General features: G+C 44.2%; 1 protein-coding gene and 1 pseudogene across 1 annotated transcript in view; both read right to left on the bottom strand.

The window, feature by feature from the left end:
- LOC132240921 (interferon-induced very large GTPase 1-like) overlaps positions 1-16,809 on the bottom strand; it is a 126,706-nt pseudogene extending 109,897 nt beyond the window's left edge.
- Positions 1-17,925, bottom strand: part of LOC132240923 (interferon-induced very large GTPase 1-like) — a 42,433-nt gene extending 24,508 nt beyond the window's left edge. Inside the window, exon 1 of the mRNA XM_059708773.1 lies at positions 17,748-17,925. The gene's annotated coding sequence lies outside the window, so the exon portion shown is untranslated. The remainder of the gene's footprint in view (positions 1-17,747) is intronic.
- Between the last annotated feature and the right edge of the window lie 364 nt (positions 17,926-18,289).

Genomic DNA, 18,289 nt, shown 5'->3' on the forward strand with positions numbered 1-18,289 from the left:
ATGAAAAAGATCCCTTCATTTATTGGCTAGAAGCAAGGCAAGGGCATTATATTGGCTTGAATCATGGAGCTACTCTCATCTGCGTGCCAAGTTATAAAACATATAAAATACTTTTCCCAGTGTTTTACCTTTAGTAAGAGCTCAATAAATGTTAACTCCTCTATCTTTGAAATCTCAGTTCTCAGTGTGATGTGGGACTCTGTGAGGGAAATCCCATTAAAGGAAAGGAGGACCTTAGGGAAGTTGCCACCACAAAGCCATGGGAGAGTCTCATTCTCCTAGGGATCACAGAATTTCTCACAATTTAGGAAAATCTGGAGAAAGGAGCTATTATTGGGGACCTAGAAGAGCTAAATAAGGAATTTTTAAGTCAGGAGTGTTCAGATTGGGTTTCAGGGAGTTTTTCAGTGTGAAAGGGTAGAGTACAGAAAGTAATTAAGATAAATATAGCTCTAAGAAGTATATCCCATTAACCAAATAAGTATGGCTATTATCTGGGAATACAAATAACCTTCAAGGGCATGTACCTTGGTTGCGGGCGCATCCCCAGTGTGGAGTGTGCAGGAGGCAGCTGATCGATGTTTCTCTCTCATCGATGCTTCTAACTCTCTATCCCTCTCCCTTCCTCTCTGTGAAAAAATCTATAAAATATTTTTTTAAAAGAAATAGTAGCTTGGCTATTCAAGACATGAAATTAATTTGGTGCCTCCATCTCTTTTCAGTGAGTAGAGGTAAATATGCTGATATTATTTCTGTTTAAGATTGATCTTGAAACCAAAGTAATCAGGCAAATGGCAAGTGTTTCTGGGAAAACATCAGAAAAAGGGACAAAGGGTGCTTGAATGGGATGAATAAGGCCTGAGGACCAGAGGATTCTATAGGACTGGGAATGGAAATGTAGGAAAAACAGAAACTCCCAAGATAGAGTGGCTCTCTGCAATCCCCAGGAGACCATACATATTGAAAGTGAAATGGCCGACCTGCCTCATGGAGCATCAATACTAGATTTTGGATTATCAAATGTCAAATTACGATAAGGATAGGGAATAAAAGAAATGATCAAGACAGAATGGCCTGAATTAAGGTTTTGCTTGCTTCCTTTGAACTTTAACTTGAAACTACATGCCACAGCTACAGCCAGGGACCCTGATTCTGCAGGTTAACTTTCTAAGGTAGTTTTCCATCTCCTGGTACTTCTGCAATGAGTTAATAAGAAATATTATGAGAAGAAATATCTCAATATCATGGAGATTGCTGCAGTCTGGAGAATGACTTTCATCATGTTGGTATAGATTGAAAGTTAAGGGAGATACTGTTTCTGTTTTCTGTTAATGTTTTAGCAAGCCCTACATTTTTCCTTATTGTCTACAAATGGGGAGACTCTTTTCGCTAGGACATGTGAGAAGTTGAGGCCCAAGGAAGGGCTCTCCAGCCTTCAAATTCCACAGCCATTGACTACCAATTAGGTTAAGAAGGAACCAAAAAGATAGGACAACCGCTGGTATTCCTCAGTGGTTGAGCTTCGACCTATGAACCAGGAGGTCATAGTTTGATTCCAGGTCATGGCACATGCCCAGTTTGTGGGCTCAATGCCCAGTAGGGGACATGCAGGAGGCAGCCAATCAATGACTCTCTCTCATCACTGATGTTTCTATCTTTCCCTCTCCTTGCCTCTGTGTAATCAATAAAGATAAATGTAAAATTATAGGACAGAAGTTTCAGTTGCTTTTCTCTTCCAAAATTTAAGACTAAGCCTTTTGAGCTTGAATTCTCAGAGCTGTCACTCTAAGGGCATATACAAAAATGTATACGAAGGAAGGTAGACTTCATGATAATGATCTCCACTGGACAGCCTGTCATGGGAAGCTAGGGAGTCAGTTTGGGTTCCATTACATTATCAGGCCCTTCTCACTCAGCAGTGTGCATGAATAAGCGCTCTAAGCACTGTGTAAGAGTTGAATGGGTACAAAGACATCCTTTAAGATCTCTGAAGGTAGCTGGCAGACCTTTGATATATACCCAAGGAAAAAGATGATCCACTAGTGATTTGGGAGCTCCAATTTTTATCCTAATGGACACCATTTTAGATCACCAAGCACAGTGGAACAAATTAGATTTTATGTTGACTAGAGAGAGTGTAATGTGTAAATCAATTCATATATGTAGTCCTTCCTAAGGACTGAGCCCCTGGTAATTATGGAGACTACGCAGATGATCTCTGCTGAAGAATAATGAAAAGGCCTTTACTAGGTGTAGATAGTTCCAGAGACACTAATATTTTCCTCAGGAGGAAGTTACTTTTACACTTAAGGAATATATTAGGAATCTTCCTCCCCACCCTCAGCTACAGTGGGAAGAAATCCTTTGTGGTTACATAAAAAGTCAACTTTATCTGCTCCAGTAAGGATCTAATATCAGTCACAGAATTCCATCCTTGTTTAAGACCATGTTTTCTCTTTTTATTGACTTACTAGAGGCCCAGTGCACAAAAATTTGTGCACTCGGGTGGGTCCCTCAGCCCACCCTGTGCCCTCTCGCAATCTGGAGCCCCTTGGGGGCCCTTCCCCTGGCTGCTGGCACCAGTTTTCCTCTGGTGCCCGGAACCCAGGCCTTCACTCTTCGCTGGGAGGGGCCCACATGGTGGGCGAGGGGCTTAGCTCTTTTAAAAATACTTCTGAATGTTTGGTAAATAACCCTGTAGGAATCTACTTTCTGAAACATGCTGGTTGTTAAGGGCTGATTTGGGTAATCAACAAAATGTATGTTAAAATCCTAATCCCCAGAACCTCAGAATGTACCTGTATATGGAGATAAGATCTTTAAAGAGGGGATTACATTAAATTGTGGCAGTTCCAGTGGGACCCTTAGCCCATCTCACTGAAGTCCTTATAAGAAGAGGAATGTTGGGGTCCAGCCCCAGCAGGTCCAGGGGTTCCCAAAGAAGGAATGACACAGAGGCAGCATTCAGGTTATCATCATAGCCAGGTTCTCTTTTTATTGTCCTGTTACATCTATATTTATACTATTTGATCCTATAAACATGCCTCTGTAAGCTTTTTTTTTTTTTTTGCATCGGGTCCATTTATTGGGGGGTCAGTCAAAGGGGGAGCTGGCTAGGGTGGGGTAGGGCAGCAGCTTGTCTGGCCCCCTAGAAACCCAACTTAAGTCCAGAGCCTCGAGGGCTTAGAAGCCAAAGTCTTCCTCCACCTTTATCTGCACGGGGGCCAGCTCCAGAGTCAGCGGGACTCCTGCCCAGTGCCCTTCCTATGGCACTCGCCACCTCTTCCAACTGCTGGGCCCCTTGCCAGGGGCCGGGCTGCTGGCTTCTGTGGGTGCTGGCGTCCTCCTGGGCGGGGACAGCCCCTCTTTCTCTGGAGGCTTGTTCTCAGCGTTGCCTGGGTTGGGGGTGTCTCTGCCCTGGCTGCCCTCGTCCTCCAGTAAGATGGTGAACTGGCTGGCCCGGTAGTTGTCACCGTAGGAGTCCAGCACCTTCATGAGGAACCTCCGCTCCTGCTGGAGTCTCCGTGTTATCCTCTGTATCTGATGGAGCCTGTTCAGGACCCCCTCCTTCGCCTGCTCAATCTCCCTGCAGCGCTGATCCAGTGCCTGGTACTTCTTGCAATTGAGTTCCTGTTGGCGCCGCCCTTGCTGGCCTCAGGCTGCCTCCTCCTCTTCGTCTTGCTCCTGGAGGCTGGAGCTGCCCAGACCCCCAGACACGAACTCCATTTCGGTCTCAAGCTCGCTCTCCAGGATGTGACCACCTTCAGCGGAGGCAGCGCCAGCTCCCAGCCGGGAGGTGCTGAGAACTCCTCAAAGCCCATGGCTACCATGGACCCCTCTCTCTGCTCCAGCTCCATTTCTCCCTGGCTCCCGACGCAGAACTTCCAACCTTGCAAGCCTCTAGTTTAAAGTGGCTTGCGAAACTACAGCCCATCCGATTTCACAGCCAGGCACCCAGGCCCTGGCCGCTAAGCCTCCTGGGAGTTGTAGTTCTCTATTTCCGGCTTGCCTCCCTCGCCCCACCCCCACCCCAGTCCCAACTGAAAGGCCCTGCTGGCTGGTCTAACCCTGTGGCCAGGCATCTGAGTCACCTCGGGTCTTTATTCCTGTCCCGACACCACGCCATCTGACCATGGAGACTCTCCTCTTGCGAGGCCCCTGGGTCTCCTTCTGGGTCTCCTCAGCCCAGGTACTGGATCGTGTGCCCCAGCAGCGATACAGCCCTGGTGCCTGGGTCTCCTTCTGGGGCCTGACTGTATCTCCCCTGGACCGGATGGCGTGCCCCAGCTGCGACGCAGCCCCGGGCCCTGGGTCTCCTCAGCCTGGGCACCGGATTGCGTGCCCCAGCGGCAAAAACAGCCCCAGCGCCTGGGTCTCCTTCTGGGGCCTGGCTGCGTCGCCCCTGGGGTCCAGATGGTGTCCCCAGGCAGCTATGCAGCCTGGCCTCTGGCCCCGCCTCTGGGTGTTCTCCCATCACTGGTGATCAGTGATCTGAGAAGCCAGGCAGACATCCGCCTCTTCCCTGCCCCACCCAGCTTCTCCCATTACTGGCCCAGGGCCGGCAAAAGCGGCCAGGTTCTCTTATCACAGAAGCCGGCAAAGGAGGCCTGGCTTCTCCGAGCAAAGGCAGCTCGGTTCTCTGGCTCTTGGCTGCCACCTGGGTTTCCAATTGCAGTCAGCGGCAGGCAGCTTCTTCCCTCCTTCCCCTTTCGCCTCCCAGCATTGCACCTATGTTGGCAGTTAACTGCCAGTCTTAGTTGGCAGTTAATTTGCATATAGCCCTGATTAGCCAATGAAAAGGGTATCGTCGTATGCCAATTACCATTTTTCTCTTTTATTAGATAGGATTCTCTAAGATAAATACATTTAATAGTGTGTTTATCTAAGATCTGTGTAACAGGCACTTGTTCTGATAGTTTCCAACACCAATATGCCATTCTTTGTAGTCTTGTGGGCCTCAGAGAAGGTGCTGGGGTTGTGTAAACGAAGAAGTAGATAAGTAGGTGGTAAAAAGAAGGAAGAGGCAACACAACAAAGGGCCCTTAATTCTTATGAACTTTACTGTTATCTATAGAGAATGACTTGTGTGCTGGAGGTAGATTATTTACCCATACTTTAGAATGTTTGCAAGACTTACACAATGTTTTTTCCTCCTAGCATATCATATAGTTTTATTCTATTTGACTGCCAAATTATGGAGATAGATTCACAGCAGGCAGTGATTCATTCAAAGAAAGAAAAATTGTAGCAAATTAATGGAGGTGTTGACTATTGTAGTGTCTTCACTCTTCTGCCTGATATACCTAGATTTGAGTTTAAGCCAATTTAAATTAAACGTGTTGTTAGGGTCAGAAATAGAATACATTGGGGACCAGCTACAATTATAAGAAATATGAATCATGCTCTGTTAACCATGATGGTTCTGTTCTGATTAGAGAAAGCACATTCTAACCTCATTGAGAGTTGTATGCCCTGCGATATGAGAGCTAACATCGAATGCAGTCTGTCCTCCTTCTGAAAACTGCCTATCATTATGGAAAGATTTTCAACCTCATTGCACCCAGTCCTAGAGGCCCCTGCTCTTTACAACCCTCAGCCCCTATTACCTGTAATCTGGTCACAGGGTGCCCAGGGTGCCCAGAGGCACCCACTCTCTGTCTCTCCCCTCCCCTCCCCCCAGCCTTCATTTTTTTTAACCTGTAATGATTATCCCATGCCCACTTTTCCATACCTGTAATTCCTATTTTCCCATGGAATATTGTCCTTCTACCCAATATAAGCAGCTGGCTTATGGTGGGGTGCAGAGCAGATTTTTGTGATGACCTGCCACTCTCACATAATGCAGACATTATTGAAATAAATGCTTATATATGATTCAACCCTGTTTCTGCTTAATTGGCTGAAGTAGTGACAGGTAGCCTGGACCCCGTGGTTGTCCGGTTACAGTATGAGTTAATACTTCATAGTGGTTGTTCTCAGTCTTTATTTTACACCAGAGGCTCAATGCACAAAATTTGTGCATGGGGGTGAGGGGGGTTCCTCAGCTCGGCCTGCACCCTCTCACAATCTGGGACCCATCAGGGGATGTCTGACTCGTAATTTAGGTCTGATCCCATAGGAATCCCTGCGGGATCAGGCCTAAACTGGCAGTCAGACATCCGTCTCTCAATCTGGGACCGCTGGCTCCTAACCACTTGCCTGCCTGCCTGCCTGATCACCCTTAACCAATCTGCCTGCCTGCCTCATTGCCCCTAACCACTCGCCTGCCTGCCTGATTGCCTCTAACTCAGTGGTTCTCAACCTTCTGGCTCTTTAAATATAGTTCCTCATGTTGTGACCCAACCATAAAATTATTTTCGTTGCTACTTCATAACTGTAACGTTGCTACTGTTATGAGTCAGAATGTAAATATCTGATATGCAGGATGGTCTTAGGCGACCCCTGTTAAAGGGTCATTCGACCGCCAAAGAGGTCGCAACCCACAGGTTGAGAACCACTGATAACTGCTTGCCTGCCTACCTGATTGCCCCTAACCACCACCGCCTGCCTGTCTGATCACCCCTAACCGCCTCTGCCTGCTAGCCTGATTACCCATAACCACCTCCACTTGCCTGCCTGATCACCCCTAACCACTCTGCCTGCCTGCCTGATGCCCCTAACTGCTCACCTGCCTGCCTGATCGCCCCTAACTGCCTCTGCCTTGGCCCCCACTGTCACGGCTTCATCTGGAAGAACATCATGAACGATCGGAATAACATTCAGAAGGTCGTTTGGTTGTCCAGTCTAATTAGCATAGTATGCTTTCATTATTATAGAAAATTATAACCTGAGGATATCTTACAAATGTGGGATTTCCAACCCCACTCACAGAGATTCTGAGATGGAAAATATAGCTTATTGCCAAGGAACTGTCATTTTTTAAAAATACAACAAATTTCATTTTATAAATTGAGTGAAGTGGTCAATTACATTAAAGACAACAGCACCATTATTCTAAAAAGACATTTAATGAAGAAAATGTGGGAGTGAAAAAAATAAGTTTGGCTGCCATAGCATTACTGTATTTCTTTATTGTTTCCAATAGTCTTTTGGTGGAGTCTTTAGGGTTCTCTAGATACAGAATCATGCCATCTGCAAACAGTGACAGGTTTACTTCTTTATTCCAAATGTGGATGCCTTTTATTTCTTTTTCTTGCCTGATTTCTCTATGATTACTATGTTGAATACTATTCGTGAGAGTGGGCATGCTTGTCTTGCTCCTGATATTAGAGAAAGAGATTTTAGTTTTTCATCATTGAGTATGGTATTAGCTGAGGGTTTGTCATATATGACCTTTATTATGTTAAGGCACTTTTCTTCTATAACATTTTATTGAGTGTTTTAATCATAAATGGATGTTGTATTTTGTCAAATGCTATTTCTGCACAGATTGATGTGATCATGTGATTTTTTATCTTTTGTTTTGTTAATGTGGTATATCATATTGATTGATTTGGGCAATCCATTTTTGACAAAGAAGCCAAAAACATACAATTGAATTTCCTTCAATAAATTCTGTTGGGAAAACTATAAACCACATGTAAAAGAATGAAATGAGACCACTATCTGATACCATACACACAAATTAACTCAAAAGAGACTTGAATATAAGACCTGAAACAATAAAAAACATAGGCATATGGATCAATGGAACAGAACAAAAAACGCAATCGACCCACATCATTATGGTAATTAATATTTAACAAAGGAGGCAAGAACATGCAATGGAGTAAAGACAGTCCCTTAAAATAATGGTATTGGGAAAATCTGGCAGGTACATATAAAAAAGTGAAATTGAATTAATATCTTACACCATACACAAGAATAAACTCAAAATGAATAAAATACTTTAATGTCAGTTGTGAAACCATAAAAATCTTAGAAGAAAACATAGGCAGCAAAATCTTAGACATCTCACATAGCAGAATTTTCAGAAACATCTCCTAGAGCAAGAGAAACAAAGGAAAACATAAACAAGTGTTTATGTTTGAACAGCAAAGAAACCATCTTCAAAATATAAAGGGAACCCACTGTATGGAAGACATATTTGCCAATGATAACATTGGATAAGGGGTTAATTTCCAAAATATATATAGAACTCATTTAACTCAACAAAAGGAAGATAAAGAATACAATTAAACAACAGACAAAGGACCTAAATAGACACTTCTCCAAAGAGACATGAAAAAGTGCTTATTGTCACTAATCATCAGAGAGATGCAAATTAAAATGACAATGAGGTATCACTTCACACCTGCCAGAATGGCTACCATCAACATATCAACAAACAACAAGTGCTATCAAGAATGTGAAGAAAAGGGGAACCTTAGTACACTTCTGGTGGGCATGCACACTTGTGCAGCCACTATGGAAAACAGTATGGAGTTTTCTGCAAAAACTAAAAACTTGAACTGCCATTTGACCCAAAGATTCCACTTTTAGGAATAGGTCCAAAAAATCCTGAATCACCAATTAGAAATAATGTATGATAGGGAAGATAGCAGCATTATTTACAACTAGAAGCTCAGTGCATGAAATTCGTGCACAGGAGTGGGGACCCTCAGCCAAGCCTGCACCCTCTCCAATCTGGGACGCCTCAGGGAATGTCCGACTGCTGGTTCACAAGAGTCAGGCCTAAACTGGCAGTCGGACATGACTCTTGCAATCCAGGACCACTGGCTCCTAACTGCTCGCCTGCCTGCCTGCCTGATCAACCTTAACCCCTCTGCCTGCCTGCCTCATCTACCCTAACTGCTCCCTTGCCAGTCTGATTGCTCCTAACCGCCTCTGCCTAGGCCCCACACCCAGGAGCCAGGATTCCCTCCTCCAGCCAGCCGCAGGCACCTGGGACATGGGCCAGCTTTGCCCAGGCTGACCACAGTCGCAGGGGACCTTGGGCAGCTGGCTTTGCCAGGGCCACAGCTGCTGGCACCTGCAACCACGGTGCAGGTGACTTTACTCTCTCTCCCAGGCCTCAGTTGTAGGCACTGGTGCCCGGGACTACGAGTGGGTGGCTTCACCCAGGCCCAGCTTTGTCAGGAAGGTCGTCCAGAAGATGTCCAGTCTAATTAGCATATCACCCTTTTATTAACATACATAGCTAAGATTTGGAAACAGCCCAAGTGCCCATCAGCAGATGTGTGGACAAAAAAACTGTAGTATATTTACACAATGGAATACTATGCAGCAGTAAAAGAGAAGGATTTCTTACCCTTTCAGATAGCATAGATGGACCTGGAGCTTATTATGCTAAGTGAAATAAATCAGGTAGATAAAGACAAATACCATATGATCTCACAAATATGTGGAATCTAATGAACAAATTAAACAGATGACCAAAAAAGAATCAGAGGCATGGATACATGAAAGAGTCTAACAGAGGCCAGAGGGGATGGGAGTGAAGGTAGGAACTGCATAAAAGACAGGGAAGGTAGTAGCCAGAATATATATGCATAGTCTGTGGACACAGACAACAGAGTGGTGAAGGCCAGGGTACGGGTGGTGTGTCCTGGGTAGAGGTGGCCAAAGGAGGTGAAAATGGAGGACATCTGTAATAGTGTCAACAATTGAAAAAAACACACACACAACTGATAATTAAAAGCCAAACTAAAGAATAAAATAAAATATTTGTAATGCTTATATCTGGAAAAGGACTCTTATTCCGATTATATAAACACTGCTGTGGTTCTAAAATGTAAGAGAATGCAATACAAAATGTGAAAAAACTTTGAACTGACAATTCATAAAAGAAGATATTAAGTGGTTGACATGCACATGAAAAGATGGTCAGCATAGTCACCATGGAAACACAATCTAAAACTGTAATGAGATAACTCCTTAGGACAGCTTACATTGAAAAGACTGGCAATATCAAATGTCAGGGAGGATGTAGACCCACTAAAAATCTCATACACTGTTGCTGGTAACCACTTTAAAAGGAGTTTGACAATTTATTAAAAAGTTAAATATGCACCTGCCATATAACTTAGATATATCACTTCCAGGCATCTACCAATGAAAAAGAAAAATATATGTCAGACAAAGATTGTGAGTAGATGTTAATAGCAGCTTTTCCCCATAATAGTCCAAACTGGAAATTCCCTAAATGCCCATCAATAGGTAAACAAATAAGTAAAATATGCTATACATTAAAATACTACTCAACAATAAAAGTGGATAACTGCTTATACATGCGACAATGTGGTTGAATTTAAAAATTATCCTTCCGAGTGAAAAAAGCCATCAAAAAAATAATATGTGAGTGTATTCTTTCATTTTTATGAAGTACAAACTAATTTATAGTAACAAAAAGCATAGCAGGGATTGCCTGGGGATGGACAGAGGGAGGCATATATAGCAAAAGGCACTAGGCATTTTTTGGAATGATGAAAATATTTTCTATCTTAACTATGGGAATGATTTCAATGTTTTGATGGTTTTAGGTAGGCAAAATTCATCAAAATGTATACTTTAAATGGATGAATTTGATTGTGCATAAGTTATTTCTCCATGGGATTAACATAAAATTATAAAAACTTGTATTTTCAGTCAGATAGAGGAACTCACATGATACCTTGTTCTATGAGACCTTTCAGTGGGGGGACATAGAGCTGATTTATATGGTGTATCTGCTCACCCTAGACATGACATTCCTGAAACCAGTGTAACCCCATATTCTAATTTGCTTTCAGACTAGTGAGACTCTGGGACTTTACCTGAAGTATTCTGAAGTCAGATAGCAGGAGAATAATTTTTCTCTTCCCAGTGTGTATTTTTGTCCTTGTGTATCTAGTGATTAGTAGTAAATTCCCAGGCTGCAGTTGAAGCATGAGGCATTGTTATGAGGACAGAAAGGAACTGAACTGGACCTTGGACCAGGAGCATCCAAGTGCTTGGAGGGTGTGTTTGGATCATTGAGGCGAGTAAAGAAAAAGTTCAATCCCTGGAGGCCCAAGAGAATGAAATCCCTTCAGTGCAAGCCTCAGACAGAGATGTGGTTCTCACCAGCAGGGGCCATGCGGTGGGATAAAATAAGTGCATCCCAAATTCACCCACCTTCTTTCCAAACCTCTTCTTTTTATTCTCTAACACACTCATCCTATCTCCATCTTACTAGTGTCTCAGGCCCCAAACAGTCATGTTTGACTCTTCTCTCTCCTCTGTCCTTACAATTAGATATGACATCATCATAACTCTCAATCAATTGGCTCACACTCATTGATCTTCTAAATGCAGGCACTTTGCTTGACAATGGGGATAGGGAAATAATTAAGGAAATGTCTGAGAGGATCCTATGAACCCACAATCCTGAAGCATAGAGAGGGGCTAGGACAGGAGGAAAGGTGATATGAAACAGTATTAGTTGAGGCTCCTCTCCACTTTGGTGACCCCACTTCTAATTCTAGAGCAGGGGTCCTCAAATTACGGCCCACGGGCCACATGCAAATACAAATACTGTATTTGTTCCCGTTTTGTTTTTATACTTCAAAATAAGATATGTGCAGTGTACATAGGAATTTGTTCATATTATTTTTTAAACTATAGTCCGGCCCTCCAACAGTCTGAGGGAGAGTGAACTGACCCCCTGTTTTAAAAGTTTGAGGACCCCTGTTCTAGAGAATGGAGAAGTCATATGGTCAGACCTTTCTCACATATTTTTACCTTCAAATTAAGACTGTAATTCCATTCTTGTGTCTTTTTCTGGTCCCTAAAGGAGAAGTGACCCTATGTGTGGTGAAGGATATTAAGTAGACATTGTGGTGATCATTTTGTTACATAAATATGTAAAATCACTATATTGTACAGCAGAAACTAACAATGTTATATGTCAATTATCTATAATTATAAAAACACTAGAGGCCCAGTGCACAAAAATTTGTGCACTCGGGGGGGAGGGGTGGTCCCTCAGCCCGCCCTCTGCCCTCTCGCAGTCTGGGACCCCTCGGGAGATAACGACCTGCTGGCTTAGGCCTGCTCCCAGGTGGCAGAGGGCAGGCCCAATCCCTAGGTGCAGCCCCTGGTTGGGCTCAGGGTAGGGCCGATTGGGGGGTTGGGGCACCACTCCCTGTCACACTCAAGGCAGAATCGATGGGGAGGTTGCGGCGCCACCCCCTGTCATGCACAGAGCAGGGCCAATCAGGGGGTTGGGGCACTGCCCCCTGTCACTCAGAGCAGGGCCCATCAGGGGGGTTGGGGCTCTGTACCCTGTCACGCACAGAGCAGGGCCAATCAGGGGGTTGGGGCACTGCCCCCTGTCACTCAGAGCAGGGCCCATCAGGGGGGTTGGGGCTCTGTACCCTGTCACGCACAGAGCAGGGCCAATCAGGGGGTTTGGGCGCTGCCCCCGTCACACACAGAGCAGGGCCCATCAGGGGGTTGGGGCACCGCCCTCTATCACCCACAGAGCAGGGCAAATCAGGGGGTTGGGGCGCCGCCACTCTCACACTCAGGGCAGGGCCGATGGGGAGGTTATGGCTCTACCCTGTCACACACAGAGCAGGGCCCGTGGGGGGTTGGGGGATTGGGGAGCTCCCCCCCTATCAGGCACAGAGCAGGGCTGATCAGGAGGTTGGGGCGCCTTCCCCTGTCACAAACAGAGCAGGGTGGATAGGGAGGTTGTGGCCCTGCCCCCTGTCACACACAGAGCCGCAGGGCGATCAGGGGGTTTGAGCGCTGCCCCCTGTCCCGCTGATCCCGGTGCTGGGAGGCATATTACCCTTTTACTATATAGGGTAGAGGCCTGGTGCATGGGTGGGGCCGGCTGGTTTGCCCTGAAGGGTGTCCTGGATCAGGGTGGGGGTCCCCACTGGGGTGCCTGGCCAGCCTGGGTGAGGGCTGAGGGCTGTTTTCAGGCTGGGGGTGACTGAAGCTCCCAACTGCTCCTTTTTTTCTTTTTTCTTTTTTTATTCTGGGCCAGATTTAGCTTTGGGGCTTGACTCCAGCTCTTAGGCCTCCAAGGCTGAAAGTAGGTTTCTGGCCTTTGCTTACAATGTTGCAAATCTGCTGGCTGAAGTCCTGCAGTATTTGTTACAGAGTTTCTGAAACTGCCGGCTCAGAGGCCTGCAAGGCAGGCGGGGAATGTTGGAGTCCTCCATCACTGAAGCAAGCAAGCCTCATGTTAGTTTCAAGCTGACTGGCTGCCGGCCGCCATCTTGGCTGACAGTTAATTTGCATATCTCGCTGATTAGCCAATGAAAAGGGTAGCGGTCGTACGCCAATTACCATGTTTCTCTTTTATTAGTGTAGATAATATGCTAATTAGACCGGACAGACAGACATCCTTCCGGACAAAGCCTCGGCTGTGAGGACCAAGGGCAGCTGCGCAGTGGCAGGGTGATGGTGCCTTCCCCTGATCAGCCTGGTCGTCTCCTGCAGAGGGAGGCCAGATTGCAGCTTAGGGGGAAGGGGGCTAAGCCATCAGTAGGACATCAACTGAGGGCTCCCGGACTATAAGAGGGCAAAGTCCAGGCTGAGGGACACCACCCCCCTCCCTAGTGCACAAAGTTTTGCGCACCAGGCCTCTAGTATCACAATAAAAAAGTTAAATTTTCTTTTACTTTCCTCTGCATCTCTGTCCTCTAGCCTAGATCTTATTGGGGCAGGATAGTAAGAAGCTAAGAAAATTCCTGGGCAAGTGGATAGGGAAACTGAGACAAGAAAGTTAAACAAGGACAAACAATTTGAACAACTTAACAACTAGCTTATGAATCGCAAGAGCTTATCTTCCCTAATCATGGACACTTGAAAGCAAATGGTTTATACCCCCCCTTCCTAACCAGGGAATACAGAGCTTAAATCACCCTCGTCAGGGAAATAGAGAACAGAGACCCAATTAATGCCATTTGTGCCAGCTAAATCCAAGGACAAATGAAGTTAGGGGAACAAAAAAAACCCAGACACACAAAAAAACAAACAAAACAAACAAACAAAAAAACATTAAAGCCAGGCAGACCCAAGATAAAATTAAAACAGTAAAGCAGACCAAAGAATTACCCCAAACTACCCTATATCTTCATTTTGATGCATCAGCACATTCAGAATGCACCTGGAAAGCTGATGAATATTCTGCTGAAACCCTCCCCTAAGATTCTTGCTCTTGGACAAAGAAAAGAAAAAGAGAAGGAAAGAAAAGGAAATATCCTCAGGACAAAGATTCACTATGGGTTCACTCTAGAGCAGCGGTTCTCAACCTGTGGGTCGTGACCCCTTTGGGGGTCGAACGACCCTTTCACAGGGGTCATTCGAAAATACATCCTGCATATCAGATATTTACATTACGATTCATAACAGTAGCAAAATGACAGTCATGAAGTAGCAATGAAAATAATTTTATATTTGGGAGTCACCACAACATGAGGAACTGTATTAAAGGGTCGCGGCATTAAGAAGGTTAAGAGCTGCTGCTATAGAGCATGCCCATGCCCCTTCCCCCTAAATTCTAAAGGTCCCCACGAGACTTGCAAGCAGGAGAGAATAGGGCAGTTGCAATTTGTCCTGGGCTTTCCCCCTGATCCTATCTTTAGGGTCCCTTTTTATTCTGACTTCCCAGTGAGCTAAGAGCAGCCCGCCTTGGCTCACTTCTTTCTCATGTTTCTAGGAAACTATAACATTGCACAGCCTAAGGACTCTCCTGTTGCTTCGTCTACCCTAAGTTCTTCCTGTGTCTCACAGTCCCCAGCTTTAATAAGCATATTCTGAAAATCACCTGGACTCGTGTTGTGAAATCTTTTCTATATGAAGTCAAGCACCCACACATTACAGGCTGGCCTGAGGCAGACCTGCTCCAGGCCATCCAGGCCCATCCCTGTCCAGTAACGTTATTATTCCCTTTGTATTGGAGATGCTCTTGGACATGTTGGATTAATGGTGTAGAATGGCTTATTGAATCAGAAACTCATCCAAGCTTCCTGGCTGTAGCCATTTTGGGGTATCCATCCTCTTCTGATGGGGACATGGTGATGGAGGCACCTTTTATATCATGGAATCCTGTTTTAATTTCTCCCCCTAAATAAGTTCCTGTAGGATACTTATTGAACATTGGGCATTGGTTTGCCCTATTTATTTGACTGATTTGTATGAAAAGCTGTTGAATCTGTTATCTCTCTCCCTATTATGGTCCATTGTGGACATTGCATCCTGAAACTCATATTTAAATCATTTGTTTACAAAATTTTGAAAACTCTTCATTGGTTAGGATATTATCACATTACTTGGCCATGGCCCTCAAGGCCTCTCATAATCCGTCCATAACCTAGTTCCTTACACAACCACTCTTTTTCCTCTTCCTACTTTCTAGCTCAGTTTCTTCTCTTAGAATCTACGCTCTGCCATCCTTCCTCAACCTCACAGTTGTCTTAATCCTGTCTATTGAGAGGATACAGAATACATGTGAATTATTTTAAGATGAAGGAAATTAAGACCCAGCAGACTCACAAAAAGCTTTTAACTTCTCTCTTAAATGCATTTTTTTTTTTTTTTTTTTTTTTTTTTTTTTTTTTTTTACATAGGGGGCCTATAGTAGGAAGAGAGCTGTCACCAGAGATAACTTTTTATATAAAAAAAAGACTTTATCTGCCTGGTACAGCGAACATTTTTTTAACCAAACATTTCCTTTTCTCATCATTTTGTGAAAAAATTTTTTTTTAAATCAGAAAGACTTATCTGTATGGCATAGCAAACATTTTTTCACCAAACAATTGCTCTTCTCATTGTCCTGTGAACTGTCCTCCCCCTTGAAGCTCCAGACTCCTACACCCTTCTCCTTAGCCCAGGATGGTGTATGAGCCTCGATTGCCTGACTGCCTTTGAGTATTCATATGTTTTGAGGGCTTCTGAATAACTGTAATTATATTTGGTTTTCTCCTGTTAAGCTGTTTTATGTCAATTTCATTATTAGACCTTCAACAAAGCTGGAAGGGAAGAAGAGGGTATAATATGTCTCCAGCAGTAAAGAGTCTGGAACATGTTGGATTCTCTGTTTAACCTTCTGTCCCTGTTTAACTCTCTGTAGCCTCAGGTTTGCTGACGACCCAGAAAGCTGGAATGCCACCCAAAGGTAAAGGTCGTGTCCCCAGGAAGGAGGTTAATGAAGGTACAGAGTGTGGGTGTTATATGTTAACTTGGAAATGCATTGTTCTTTCTGGTGACCTATATGATATCCACCATATGCTTTTACTGTTAACCCCTATGGAGAAGAGATCCCATCCTTGGTGGGTATGGATTTATTTCCTGCCAGCCACCACTGGGAGCAAGCAGCTGCTTTGCCCGTGTATGTAAGTTTCTCCTATTAAAGCTATAATTTGAATTAGGCTACAGGTCAGTTCTTTAGAATCAAACTTGAATTTAGACTTTAGGGATTTCCCCCAACACATGGCTTACTGCACAGAAGTACCCTGCCCCATATGACTTGGAGATAAGACTCACCCATGTCCCTTTTAACTTATAATGAGGCCAGACTCAAACCATTTAATTATTATTTTGCTTCAATAAAGATGAACTGAGCTGTTTGCCTACACTGATCAATCACAATAAACTGCTTGCAAGTGCAAGTAAACCTTAACTCAGCTTCCCTCCTTTCTCCAGTCCCCTGAACTTTGACCCACCCTCCTTGTGACCCAGCCAACAACCCTTCCTTATAGATCCTGCCTAAGAGTCAGCAAACCTCAGGGGAAAACGTTCCCTGATTTCCCCACTCGCTCCTCACCTGTTCTTTCCAGCGGAACCTTGTTGGTCCTTCCTGTGAAGACAGTTCCTTCTCCGTGGCCTGTGAGGTGCTTGCAGCTCTATGCTGGGTTGTTTTCCACATTGCCAGAGCCTCCTTCCCTTACTGCAATAATCCTGTTGATGGGGAACATAAGACATTTTGGGGTTAGCAATCTGAATTTGTTCCAGTAACCTGCTTTCTACTGCACTCTCTTACTAGCTGGTAATTAACTCCATTTGTGAAAGAATGTAGGAGACTAGCAGCTGGACTCTGGACCTAAGCTAATCAATGTCCCTAATGCACATACATTCCTGAAGTCACTGCCCCTTCCTTAATTATCTGGTCTTGCAAGAGCTATTTACCTAAATACTTCCAATTTACAAGGGGCCATAAACCAAGGATGTAACAGCTTAACTAGAGGGAGGTCACTGGCGCCATCTAGGATGGACATTTGGATACAATCTAAATTAACCATTCTAACTGATTCTCAAATTGGGGGGGTGGTGGGTGAGAGTCCACTACAAAAGCTTGGTAGTTAGGAAAAAAAGAAACTCAGAAATATATAAAGAGAAAATCTCATTGTCTAAGTTGTCAGGATCTGGATTGTAGAGTCACCTGAACCAGCAGTGCTGCTTTGAATAAAGGCTTTCCCTGAAACCTCAGAGTGTCCAAGTGTCTCTTTACGCCAATTCCATAAATTCCATATTCCATAACACTGTCAAAAAAGTCTCATGACTTGTCTAGAGTATTTTTATTTGATAATACAGATTGCTAAATTGTTTCATTGTCTGTTGAATAGTTTACTCCCTTTTACCCAGATTTGGAGCTGGGTTTATTTTGTGTTTTTTGGAGCAATGTCTATGCCAGATTCATGTAGTGTTCTAGGATGTCTTAATCTGCTGTTTCTCTGACTGTTCCTTATGGCTATTTCCATAAATTTTTGTTTCTATTTTAGTCCTTGAGTCTATCTCTGTTCGCCCTATTTCTCTCCCTCTTCTTCACTTACCTGTCTCCTTGAGGTCAGCTCCTGTCTTCAGATCACTCCAGTGAGCCCTGCATGGAGAGGAGGTTCTTTCCCAGAGCCTGGTAAGCTGCTGACTCTGAACTCCTGCTGAGACTTACAATCTGACTGTGGTCGAGGTGCCTGAATTTATACACCAAGAAGGATGTAAAAAAGTGGTTTCACTTTTGGATTTTTTAAAAATTCAGCTAAATGAAAAAATTATGTCTATATATTTTTATTGCGATTTTGTTTTTTAATATTAATGTAATTAGAAGACTAATTGTGTGTGTGTGTGTGTGTGTGTGTGTGTGTGTGTGAGTGTGTGTGTGTGTGTGAATCGATGAGGTTTAGGGTGAACACAAGATAAAACACACATAATAAACAGCATAGAGATAGAATTTGGGAGGAGACATGGGCACAATTTGCAGATCAGTGATTTCCTCAGACAGTGCTTTAACGGCTTTGCTGTTCCAATTCTCATGTAACCTAAGGACAAAGGGAGAAGCATGCTCCCAGTGCTAATGAAATCTGTTAGTTTTTATTTC

The sequence above is a fragment of the Myotis daubentonii genome, chromosome 9, assembly GCF_963259705.1.
Source record: "Myotis daubentonii chromosome 9, mMyoDau2.1, whole genome shotgun sequence".
Taxonomy (NCBI): Eukaryota; Metazoa; Chordata; class Mammalia; order Chiroptera; family Vespertilionidae; genus Myotis; species Myotis daubentonii.